Source organism: Phaenicophaeus curvirostris, chromosome 14 (genome assembly GCF_032191515.1).
Source record: "Phaenicophaeus curvirostris isolate KB17595 chromosome 14, BPBGC_Pcur_1.0, whole genome shotgun sequence".
Taxonomy (NCBI): Eukaryota; Metazoa; Chordata; class Aves; order Cuculiformes; family Cuculidae; genus Phaenicophaeus; species Phaenicophaeus curvirostris.
In genome coordinates, this window is record NC_091405.1 from 520,536 (window position 1) to 533,164 (window position 12,629).

Here is a 12,629-nt window from a genome sequence, read left to right on the forward strand (position 1 = left end):
CATCATTGTCATTTATAATGACTGTTGTATGTGTCTTTTGTGAAATCCTTGTCATTTATAATGTCTTTGTCGCCTGTGTCGTCCTTTTGTTTTGAGACATCATTGTCATTTACATTGTCTGTGTCTTTTGTGTCGTCTCTATCGTCGTTGTCGTATGTGTCGTCTGTGTCTTTTGTGATATCATTGTCATTTATAATATTTGCGTCATCTGTGTCTATAGTGACATCAGTGTCATTTATAATGTCTGTGTCATCTGTGTCGTCTGTGTATATTCTGAACTTCCTTGTCATTTATTATATCTGCGTGGTCTGTGTCGTCTGTGTCCATTGTGACATCATTGTCATTTATGATGTCTGTGTCGTCTGTGTCTATTGTGACATCACTGTCTTTTATAATGTCTTTGTCGTCTGTGTCATCTGTGTTTTCTGTGTCTATTGTGACATCATTTTAATTTATAATGTCTGTGTCGTCTGTGTAGTCTGTGTCGTTGTCTTTTGTGGAATCATTCTCTTTTATAATGTCTGTGTCGTCTGTGTCTATTCTGATATTATTGTCATTTTTATTGTCTGTGTCATCTGTTTCTAATGTAACATCATTGTCATTTATAATGTCTGTGTGGTCTGTGTCGTCTGCGTCTATTATGACATCATTGTAATTTCTAAAGTCTGTGTAGTCTGTGTCTATTGTGACATCATTGCCATTTATAGTGTCTGAGGTCTCTGTCGTCTGTTTATTGTGACATCATTGTCGTTAATAAAGTCTCTGTCGTCTTTGTATTCTGTGTCATCTCTATCTATTGTGACATCATTTTCCTTTATGAGTCTCATCGGTGTCTATTGTAACATCATTGTAATTTATAAAGTCTGTGTCATCTGTTTCTCCTGTGACATCATTGTCATTTATAGTATATGTATCATCTGTGTCTCATGTGACATCATTGTCATTAACGATGTGTCGTCTATGTCGTCTATGTTTATTGTGACATCATTGTCATTTATAATGTCTGTGTCTTCTGTGTCTATTAGAACATCATTTTCATTTATAAAGTCTATGTCAACTGTATCGTCTGTGTCTATTGTGACATAATTTTCATTTATAATGTCTGTGTTGTCTGTGTCTGCTGTGTCTATTGTGACATCATTGTCATTTATAATGTCTTTTTCTTCTCTGTCGTCTGTGTACTTTGAGACATTATTTTCATTTAAAAAGTCTCTGTTGTCTGTGTCTATTGTGACATCTTCGTTATTTATAATGTCTGTGTCGTCTGTGTTTCTGTGTCTGTTATGACATCATAGATATTTATAATGCCTGTGTCATCTGCGTCGTCTGTGTCTATTGTGGCATCATTGTCAATAATAATATCTCTGTCGTCTGTGTCGTCGGTGTCTATTATGACATCTTTGACATTTACAATATCCGTGTCGTCTGTGTATATTGTGAAATTATTGTCTTTTTAAATATTTTTGTCGTCTGTCTGTTTTGACTTAAGTGTAATATATAATGACTGTTTAATGTGTCATCTGTGTCTATTGTGATACCATTGTCATTTATACTATCTGTGTCGTCTGTATCCTCTTTGTCCTCTGTGTTTTCTGTGTCAATTGTGACATCACTTTCACTTATAATGTCTGTGTCATCTGTGTCGTCTTAGTCGTCTATGTCTATCGTGACATCATTTTCATTTATAACATCTGTGTCGTCTGTGTCGTCTGTTTCCTCTATGTCTTCTGTGTCATCTCTTGTCTGTATCTTTTGTGGTACCACTGTTTATTAACATGTCTCTGTCGTCTCTGTCGTCTGTGTCTCTGGTGACTTCAGTGTCATTTATAACGTCTCTGTCGTCTCAGTCGTCTGTGTCATGTGTCGTCTGTGTCTATTGTGACATCGTTGTATTTATAAAGTCTGTGTCATCTGTGTCATCTGTGATTATTGTGACATCAATGTCATTTGTAATGTCTGTGTCATCTGTGTCAATTGTGAAATCACTTTCACCTATAATGTCTGTGTCGTCTCTGTCGTCTTAGTCGTCTATGTCTATCGTGACATCATTTTCATTTATAATGTCTGTGTCGTCTGTGTCGTCTTTGTTTATTGTGACATCATTGTCTTTTATGGTGTCTGTTTCATCTGTCTCGTCTGTGTCTTTTGTGACATGACTGTTATTTATAATGTCTCTGTCGTCTGTGTCATCTGTGTCGTCTGTGTCTGTTGTGACATCATTTTCATTTATAATATCTGTGTATTCTACGTCATCTATGTCTTCTGAGTCTATTTTGACTTCATTATTATTTATAATGTCTGTGTCGTCTGTGCCGTCTATTTCTATAGTGACTTCTTTGACTTTTATAATGTCTGTGTTGTCTGTATTGTCTGTGTCATCTATATCTTTTGTGTTATCATTGTCTTTAATAATATCTGTGTCGTCTGTGTCATCTGGGTTGTCTGTTCTATAGTGACATAATTTTCATTTATTATTTCTGTGTCGTCTGTGTCTATTGTGATATGATTGTCATTTTTAACATCTGTCGCCTGTGTCGTCTGTGTCAACTGCGATATTGTCATTTATAATAGTGTCGTCTGTGTCGTCTATTTCTATTGTGACATCATTGTCATTTATAATGTCTGTGTTGTCTGTGTTGTCTGTGACTATTGTAAAATCAGTGTCATTATAATGTCAGTGTCGTCTGTGTCTATTGTGAAATCATTTGCATTTATAATGTCTGTGTCATCTATGTCTATTGTGATATCATTGTCATGTATAATGTCTATGTCGTCTGTTTCGTTTTTAAAAAATTGTCATTTATAATATCTCTGTCGTCTGTGTCATCTGTGGCTATTGTGACTTAATTGTCAATTTTAGTGTCTGTGTAGTCATTGACATCTGTGCCTATTTTGGCACCGTTGTCCTTTATAATGTCTGTGTCGTCTGTGTCTTTTGTGCCATCATTGTCATTTATAATATCTGTGTAGTCTGTGTCATCCCTGTCTATTATGACATCATGTAATTTATAATGTCTGTGTTGTCTGTGTCTATAGTGACGTAATTTTCATTTATAATGTCTGTGTTTTCTGTCGTCTGTGTCTATCTTGACATCATTGTCATTTATAATGTATGTGCCGTCTGTGTCGTCTGTATCTATTGTGACATCATTGTCATATATAATGTCTGTGTCATATGTGTCTATTCTGACACCATTGTCATTTATAAAGACTGTATCCTCTGTGTCTATTGTGACATAATTGTCATTTATAAATTTTTTTTGTCTGTGTCTATTGTTACATCATTACCATTTGTAATGTCTGTGTCATCTCTGTCATCTCTTTCGTCTGTGTCTATTGTGACATCATTGTCGTTTATAATGTATATGTCGTCTGTGTCTATTGTGACATCATTTTCTTTAATAATGTCTTTTTTGCATATGTCATCTCTGTCCTCTGTGTTGTCTGTGTCATCTGTGTCTAGTGTGGCATCATTGTCATTTATAAAGTCTCTGTCATCTCTTTCATCTGTGTCTATTGTGACATCATTGTAATTTATAATGTCTTTGTCGTCTGTGTCGTTAGTTCCTATTGTGAAATCTTTGTCATAAATTATGTCTCTGTCGTCTGTGTATTCTGTCATCTTTGTCTATTGTGACATCATTGTCATTTATAATGTCTTTGTCTGTGTATTGTGTCATCAGTGTCTATTTTGACATCATTGTCATTTATATCTGTCGTCTGTTTCTATTGTGACATCATTGTCTTTATCATGTCTTTGTCGTCTGTGTCTTATGTGTCGTCTATGTAGTCTGTGTCGTCTGTGTCTATTGTGACATCATTGTCATTTATAATGTCTGTGTCTTCAGTTTCTTTTGTGACATCATTGTAATTTATATCTGTGTTGCCTGTGTCAATTGTGACGTCATTGACATTTATAATGTCTGTGTCATCTGTGTCGTCTGTGTCATCTGTGTTTTCTGTGTCTATTGTGACATCATTGTCATATATAATGTCTTTGTCGTCTGTGTCATCTGTGTCAGCAGTGTATATTGTGACATCATTGTCATAAATAATGCCTGTGTTGTCTTTGTTGTCTGTTTTGTCTGTGTCGTTTGTGTCGTCTGTGTATATTGTCACATCATTTTCATTTATAATATCTTGTTGTATGTGTCGTCAACATCCTCTGTTTCTTCTGTTTCTTTTTTGACCTCATTGTCATTTATAACATCTGTGTCGTCTGTCTCGTTTGCCTTTCTTTGCCCGACTTTGCCATTCTTCGCCCGTCTTTGCCCTTCTCCAATGCTCTCCACAATTCTCCGCCCGTCTTTGGCCTTGTCAGCCTGTCTTTGCCCTTGTCAGCCTGTCTTTGCCCTTCTCCGCCCGTCTTTACCCTTCTCCACCTATCTTTGCCCTTCTCCGCCCGTCTTTGCCACTCTCAGCACTTCTTTGCCTTTCTCCAACCATCTTTGCCATTCTCCGGTACTCTCCGCAATTCTCCACCCGTCTTTGCCCTTCTCCACCTATCTTTGCACTTGTCAGCCCTTCTTAGACGTTGTCCGCCCGTCTTATAACTTGTGCACCCGTCTTTGCCTTTGTCCACCCATCTTGGCAATTGTCCGCCTTTCTTTGCACTTCTGCGCCCGTCTTTGATCTTCTCCTCCCGTCTTTGTCATTCTCCGCCCGTCTTTGCACTTCTCTGCCCGTCTTTGCGCTTTTTTGCCCGTCTTTGCTCCTCTCCGCCCATCTTGGCATTTCTTCGTCCATCTTTGCATATCTCCGCCCGTCTTTGCACTTGTCCCACTGTCTACGCACTTCCCCGCCCGTCTTTGCCCTTCTCCACCCCTATTTGCCCTTCTCCGCCAATCTTTGCCCTTGTCCGCTCCTCTTTGCCTTTGTCCGCTCCTCTTTGCCCTTGTCCGCTCCTCTTTGCCCTTGTCCGCCCGTCTTTGCCCTTGTCCGCCCGTCTTTGCGCTTCTCCGCCCATCTTTGCGCTTCTCCGCCCATCTTTGCGCTTCTCCGCCCATCTTTGCGCTTCTCCGCCCATCTTTGCTCATCTTTGCACTTCTCTGCCCATCTTTGCATTCTCCGCACCTGTTTGCTCTTCTCTGCCCAACTGTGCCCTTCTCCCCCTGTCTGTGCCGTTCTCTGCCCGTCTTTGTCCTTCTCCAAGATTCTTTGCACTTGTCCGACCGTCTTTGCACTTGTCCGACCGTCTTTGCACTTCTCAGCCCGTCTTTGCCCTTCTCAGCCCGTCTTTGCCCTTCTCAGCCCATCTTTGCCCTTGTCCGCCCATCTTTGCCCTTGTCCGCCCATCTTTGCCCTTGTCCGCCCATCTTTGCAATGTCCGCCCGCCTTTGCCCTTCTTCGGTACTCTCCGCAATTCTGCGACCGTCTTTGCTCTTCTCCGCATGTTTTCGCTCTTCTCTGACTGACTTTGTGCTTCTCCACCCGTCATTGCTCGTCTTTGCATTCTCCGCACTTGTTTGCACTTCTCCGCCCGTTTTTGCCCTTCTCTGCCCGTCTTTGTCCCTCTCCGCCCGTCTTTGCCCTTGTCCGCCCGTCTTTGCCCTTGTCCGCCCGTCTTTGCCCTTGTCCGCCCGTCTTTGCCCTTGTCCGCCCGTCTTTGCCCTTGTCCGCCCGTCTTTGCAATGTCCGCCCGCCTTTGCCCTTGTCCGCCCGTCTTTGCCCTTGTCTGCCCGTCTTTGCCCTTCTCCGCCCGTCTTTGCCCTTCTCCGCCCGTCTTTGCCCTTCTCCGCCCGTCTTTGCCCTTCTCCGCCCGTCTTTGTCACTCTCCTCACTTCTTTGACACTCTCTGCACTTCTTTGCCCTTTTCCGCCCGTCTTTCATTTGTGAGCCCATCTTTGCCCTTCTGCACCCGTCTTTGCACTTCTCCGCTCGTCTTTGCCCTTCTCCCCCCATCTTTGTTCTTGTCCGCATGGTTTTGCCCTTGTCCGACCGTCTTTGCCCTTCTCCGCCTATCTTTGCACTTGTCAGCCCTTCTTAGACGTTGTCCGCCCGTCTTATAACTTGTGCACCCGTCTTTGCCTTTGTCCACCCATCTTGGCAATTGTCCGCCTTTCTTTGCACTTCTGCACCCGTCTTTGATCTTCTCCTCCCGTCTTTGTCATTCTCCGCCCGTCTTTGCACTTCTCTGCCCGTCTTTGCGCTTTTTTGCCCGTCTTTGCTCCTCTCCGCCCATCTTGGCATTTCTTCGTCCATCTTTGCATATCTCCGCCCGTCTTTGCACTTGTCCCACTGTCTATGCACTTCCCCGCCCGTCTTTGCCCTTCTCCACCCCTATTTGCCCTTCTCCGCCAATCTTTGCCCTTGTCCGCTCCTCTTTGCCCTTGTCCGCCCGTCTTTGCGCTTCTCCGCCCGTCTTTGCGCTTCTTCGCCCGTCTTTGCTCATCTTTGCACTTCTCTGCCCATCTTTGCATTCTCCGCACCTGTTTGCTCTTCTCTGCCCAACTGTGCCCTTCTCCCCCTGTCTGTGCCGTTCTCTGCCCGTCTTTGTCCTTCTCCAAGATTCTTTGCACTTGTCCGACCGTCTTTGCACTTGTCCGACCGTCTTTGCACTTCTCAGCCCATCTTTGCCCTTGTCCGCCCATCTTTGCCCTTGTCCGCCCGTCTTTGCCCTTGTCCGCCCGTCTTTGCCCTTGTCCGCCCGTCTTTGCAATGTCCGCCCGCCTTTGCCCTTCTTCGGTACTCTCCGCAATTCTGCGACCGTCTTTGCTCTTCTCCGCATGTCTTCGCTCTTCTCTGACTGACTTTGTGCTTCTCCACCCGTCATTGCTCGTCTTTGCATTCTCCGCACTTGTTTGCACTTCTCCGCCCGTCTGTGCCCTTCTCTGCCCGTCTTTGTCCCTCTCCGCCCGTCTTTGCCCTTGTCCGCCCGTCTTTGCCCTTGTCCGCCCGCCTTTGCCCTTCTCCGCCCGCCTTTGCCCTTCTCCGCCCGTCTTTGCCCTTCTCCGCCCGTCTTTGCCCTTCTCCGCCCGTCTTTGCCCTTCTCCGCCCGTCTTTGCCCTTCTCCGCCCGTCTTTGTCACTCTCCTCACTTCTTTGACACTCTCTGCACTTCTTTGCCCTTTTCCGCCCGTCTTTCATTTGTGAGCCCATCTTTGCCCTTCTGCACCCATCTTTGCACTTCTCCGCTCGTCTTTGCCCTTCTCCCCCCATCTTTGTTCTTGTCCGCATGGTTTTGCCCTTGTCCGACCGTCTTTGCCCTTCTCCGCCTATCTTTGCACTTGTCAGCCCTTCTTAGCCGTTGTCCGTCCGTCTTATCACTTGTGCAACCGTCTTTGCCTTTGTCCGACCGTCTTGGCAATTGTCCGCCTTTCTTTGCCCTTCTCCGCCCGTCTTTGCCCTTCTCCGCCCATCTTTGCCCTTCTCCGTTATTCACCACACTTCTCTGCCCGTTTTAGCCCTTGTCCGCTCGTCTTTGCCCTTCTCTGCCCATCTTTACACTTTTCCGTACGTCAATGCTCTTCTCCGCCCGACTTAGAGTTTCTCCGCCAGTCTTTGCGCTTCTGACCGTCTTTTTTCCCATCTTTGCTCTTCTCCAATATTCTCCACACTTCTCTGCCCGTCTTTGCCCTTCTACCCTTTTCTTTGCCCAACTTTGTCCTTCTCCAATATTCTCTGCCCTTCTCCACCCGTCTTTGCCCTTCTCCACCCGTCTTTGACCATCTTTGTACTTTTCCGATACTCTCCACACTTCTCTGCCGTCTTTGCCCTTCTCCCCTCATGTTTTCCCATCTCCGCCCGTCTTTGCCGTTCTCCGCCCGTCTTTGCCCTTCTCCGATATTCTCCACATTTCTCCGCCCACTTTTGCCCTTCTCTGCCCTTCCTTGCCCTTCTCCATCCTACTTTGCCCTTCTCCGCCCGTCTTTTCCCATCTTTGCGCTTCTCCGATTTCCTCCACACTTCTCCACCCGTCTTTGCCCTTCTCCCATCATGTTTTCTCTGCTCCGCCCGTCTATGCCCTTCTCCCACTGTTTTTGCCCTTCTCCCCCTTCTTTGCCCTTCTCCGCCCGTCTTTGCCCTTCTCCGCCCGTCTTTGCCCTTCTCCGCCCGTCTTTGTTCATCTTTGCACTTCTCCGATATTCCCCTCCCTTCTCCGCCCTTCTCCGCCCGTCTTTGTTCATCTTTGCACTTCTCCGATATTCCCCTCCCTTCTCCGCCCGTCTTTGCCCTTCTCTGCCCGTCTTTGCCCATCTTTGTACTTCTCCAATATTCTCCACCCTTCTCTGCCCGTCTTTGCCCTTCTCCCCTCATGTTTTCCCATCTCCGCCCGTCTTCGCCCTCCTCCGCCCGTCTTTGCCCTTCCCCGATATTCTCCACATTTCTCCGCCTGCTTTTGCCCTTCTCTTCCCTTCTTTGCCCTTCTCCATTCTACTTTGCCCTTCTCCGCCCGTCTTTGCCCTTCCTTTATCTTTTCTGCACTTCTCCGCCAATCTTTGCCCTTCTCTGCACGTCTTTGCCCTTCTCCCCTTGTCTTTGCACATCTTTGCCCTTCTCCGATATTCTCTGCACTTCTCCACCCGTCTTTGCCCTTCTCAGCCCATCTTTGCCCTTCTCCGCCCCTCTTTGCCCTTCTCCATCCCTTTTTTGCCCTTCTCCCCCTGTTTTTGCCATTCTCCGTCCGTCTTTGCCATTCTCCACCCGTCTTTGCCATTCTTTGCACTTCTCCGATATTCTCCTCCCTTCTCCGGCCATCTTTGCCCTTCTCCGCCAATCTTTGCCCATCTTTGCACTTCTCCGATATTCTCCACCGTTCTCTGCCCGTTTTTGCCCTTATCCCCTTATGTTTTCCCTTCTCTGCCCGTCTTTGCCCTTCTCCGCCCGTCTTTGCCCTTCTCCGCCCGTCTTTGCCCTTCTCCGCCCGTCTTTGCCCTTCTTTGAACTCCAATATTCTCCACCCTTCTCCGCCCGTCTTTGCCCTTCTCCGCCCGTCCTTGCCCTTCTCCGCCCGTCCTTGCCCTTCTCCGCCCGTCCTTGCCCCTCTTTGCACTTCTTCGATGTTCTCCACACTTCTCCGCCCGTCTTTGCCGTTCTACCATTTTCTTTGCTTATCTTTGCCCTTCTCTAATATTCCCTGCCCTTCTCCAGGCGTCTTTGCCCTTCTCCAGGCGTCTTTGCCCTTCTCCTATATTCTCCACAATTCTTTGCCCGACTTTGCCCTTCTCCGTCCATCTTTGCCCTTCTCACCTGTCTTTTTCCATCTTTCCTCTTCTCCAATAGTCTCCACACTTCTTCACCCTTCTACCCTTTTCTTTGCCCATCTTTGCCCTTCTCCAATATTCTCTGCCCTTCTCCGCCCGTCTTCACCCTTCTCCGCCCGTCTTCACCCTTCTTCCCCCGTCTTTGCCCATCTTTCCACTTCTCTGATATTCTCCACCCTTCTCCGCCTGTCTTTGCACTTCTCCCCCCTTCTTTACCCTTCTCCACCCGTCTTTGTTTTTTTCCACCCGTCTTTACCCCTCTTTCCACTTCTCAAATATTCTCTGCCCTTCTCCGCCCGTTATTACCCTTCTCCGCCCGTCTTTGCCCTTCTCCGCCCGTCTTTGCCCTTCTTTGATCTTTTCCGCTCTTCTCCGCCAATCTTTGCCCTTCTCTGCACGTCTTTGCCCTTCTCCCCTTGTCTTTGCACATCTTTGCACTTCTCCGATATTCTCTGCACTTCTCCACCCGTCTTTGCCCTTCTCAGCCCATCTTTGCCCTTCTTAGCCCCACTTTGTTCTTCTCTGCCCCTCTTTGCCCTTCTCCCCCTGTTTTTGTCATTCTCCACCCGTCTTTGCCATTCTCCGCCCGTCTTAGCCATTCTCCGCCCGTCTTAGCCATTCTCCGCCCGTCTCCGCCCATCTTTGCCCATCTTTGCACTTCTCCGATATTCTCCACCCTTCTCTGCCCGTTTTTGCCCTTATCCCCTTATGTTTTCCATTCTCCACCCGTCCTTGCCCTTCTCCGCCCGTCCTTGCCCTTCTCCGCCCGTCCTTGCCCTTCTCCGATATTATCCACCATTCTCCGCCCGTCTTTGCACTTCTCCGCCCGTCTTTGCACTTCTCCGCCCGTCTTTGCACTTCTCCGCCCGTCTTTGCACTTCTTTGCACTTCTCCAATATTCTACACACTTCTCTGCCCGCCTTTGCCCTTCTCCGCCCCTCTTTGCCCTTCTCCGCCCCTCTTTGCCCTTCTCCGCCCCTCTTTGCCCTTCTCCAGTATTCTCCTCATTTCTTCACCCTTCTTTGCCGTTCTCCACCCGTTTTTGATGTTCTCCGCCTGTCCTTGCCCTTCTCCGTTGTTCTCCACACTTCTCAGCACATCTTTGCCTTTCTCTGCCCGTCTTTGCACATCTTTGCACTTCCCTGATATTCTCCGCCCTTCATCACCCGTCTTTGCCCTTCTCCGCACCCCTTTGCCCTTCTCCGCACCCCTTTGCCCTTCTCCGCACCCCTTTGCCCTTCTCCTCTCATTTTTGCCCTGCTCCCACCTTCTTTGACGTTCTCTGAACTTCTCTGAAATTATCTGATCTTTTTTGAACTTCTCTGAATTCTACAGCCTTCTCTGAACTTCCTTTGCCTTCTCCGACCTTCTCTGTCCTTCTACGAACTTCTCCAACCTTCTTCGATCTTCTCCAACTTTTTTGACATTCTCTGAACTTCTTTGACATTTTCCAAACTTCTTTTACCTTCTCCGACATTCTTTGACCTTCTCGGATCTTCTCTGATGTTCTTTGACTTTCTCCAAACTTCTCTGACCTTTTCCGATGTTCTTTGACCTTCTACAAATTTCTCCGACCTTCTCCGAACTTCTTTGATATTCTCTGAACTTCTTTGACTTCCTACCGCTTTCTTCGAATTTCTTTCATCTTCTCTGACCTTCTTTGACCTTGTCAGACCTTCTTTGACCTTCTCCGAACTTCTCTGACCTTCTTGGACTTTCTCTGAACTTCTTTGACCTTCTCCAAAATTCTTTGACATTCTCCAACCTTCTATGAACTCCTCCGACTTTCTCCGAATGCCTTTGAAATTCTCTGACCTTCCTTGATCTTCTCCGAACTTCTCCAAACTTCTTCAACAACTTTTGAAATTCTCTTAATTTCTTTGAGCTTCTCTATCCTTCTGCAACCTTCTCCAACATTCTTTGAACTTCTCTGACCTTCTCCGACCTACTCCGTACTTATTTGACCTTCTCTGAACTTCTCTGACTTTCTTTTAACTTATCTGACCCTCTTTGCACTTCTCCGCCCGTCTTTGCCCTTCTCCGCCCGTCTTTGCCCATCTTTGCACTTCTCCAATATTCTCTGCCCTTCTTCGCCCCTCTTTGCCCTTCTTCGCCCCTCTTTGCCCTTCTCCGCCCCTCTTTGCCCTTCTCCGCCCCTCTTTGCCCTTCTCCGCCCCTCTTTGCCCTTCTCCGCCCCTCTTTGCCCTTCTCCGCCCCTCTTTGCTTCTTTTGAACTTTTCCAATAATCTCCGCCCTTCTCCGCCCGTCCTTGCCCTTCTCCGCCCGTCCTTGCCCTTCTCCTCCTCTCTTTGCCCTTCTTCGATATTCTCCGTCCTTCTCCTCCCATCTTTGCCCTTCTCAGCCCGCCTTTCCCCTTTTCCTCCCATCTTTGCACTGCTTTACACTTCTCCGATATTATCCGCCCGTCTTTGCCCTCCTCCGCCCATCTTTGCCCTTCTCCGCCCGTCTTTGCCCTTCTTTGCACTTGTCCGATGTTCTCCTCCCTTCTCCACCCGTCTTTGCCCTTCTTTGCCCTTTTCTTAACTTCTCTGCCCAACTTTGCCCTTCTCCACACTTCTTTGCCCTTCTCTGCCCGTCTTAGGCCTTCTCCGCCCATCGTTGTCTTTCTTTGCACTTCTCTGATATTCTCCACCCGTCTTTGCCCTTCTCCGCCCGTCTTCGCCCTTCTCCGCCCGTCTCTGCTTTTCTTTGAACTTCTCCAATATTGTACACACTTCTCCGCCCATCTTTGCCCTTCTCCTAAACTCTTTGCCCATCTTTGCATTTCTCCATTATTTTCCACCCTTCTCTGCACGTCTTATCCCTTCTCTGTACGTCTTTTCCCATCTTTGCACTTCTTTGATATTCTCTGCCCTTCTCCGCCTATCTTTGCCCTTCTTCGCCCCTCTTTGCCCTTCTCTGCTCCTCTTTGCCTCCTTTGAAATTCTCCAATAATCTCTGCCCTTCTCCGCCCCTTTGCCCTTCTCCGCCCATCTTTGCCCTTCTCCGATATACTCCGTCCTTCTCCTACCATCTTTGCTCTTCTCAGCCCGTCTTTGTCCTTCTCCTCCCATCTTTGCCCTTCTTTGCACTTCTCCGTCCCTCTCCGCCCGTCTTTCCCTTCTCTGCTCGTCTTTGCCCTTCTCTGCTCGTCTCCAATATTCTCCACCCTTCTCCACCTGTTTTTGACCTTCTTTGCCCATGGTTACCCTTCTCCACCCATTATTGCCCTTCTCCGCCCATCTTTGCACTTCTCGTATATTCTCCACACTTCTCTGCCCGTCTTTGCCCTTCTCCACCCGTCTTTGCCCTTCTCTGATATTCTCCTCCTTTCTCCACCAGTCTTTGCCCTTCTCTCACCTTCTTTGACTTTCTCTGAACTTCTCCAATATTATCTGATCTATTTCGAACTTCTCTGAATTCTACT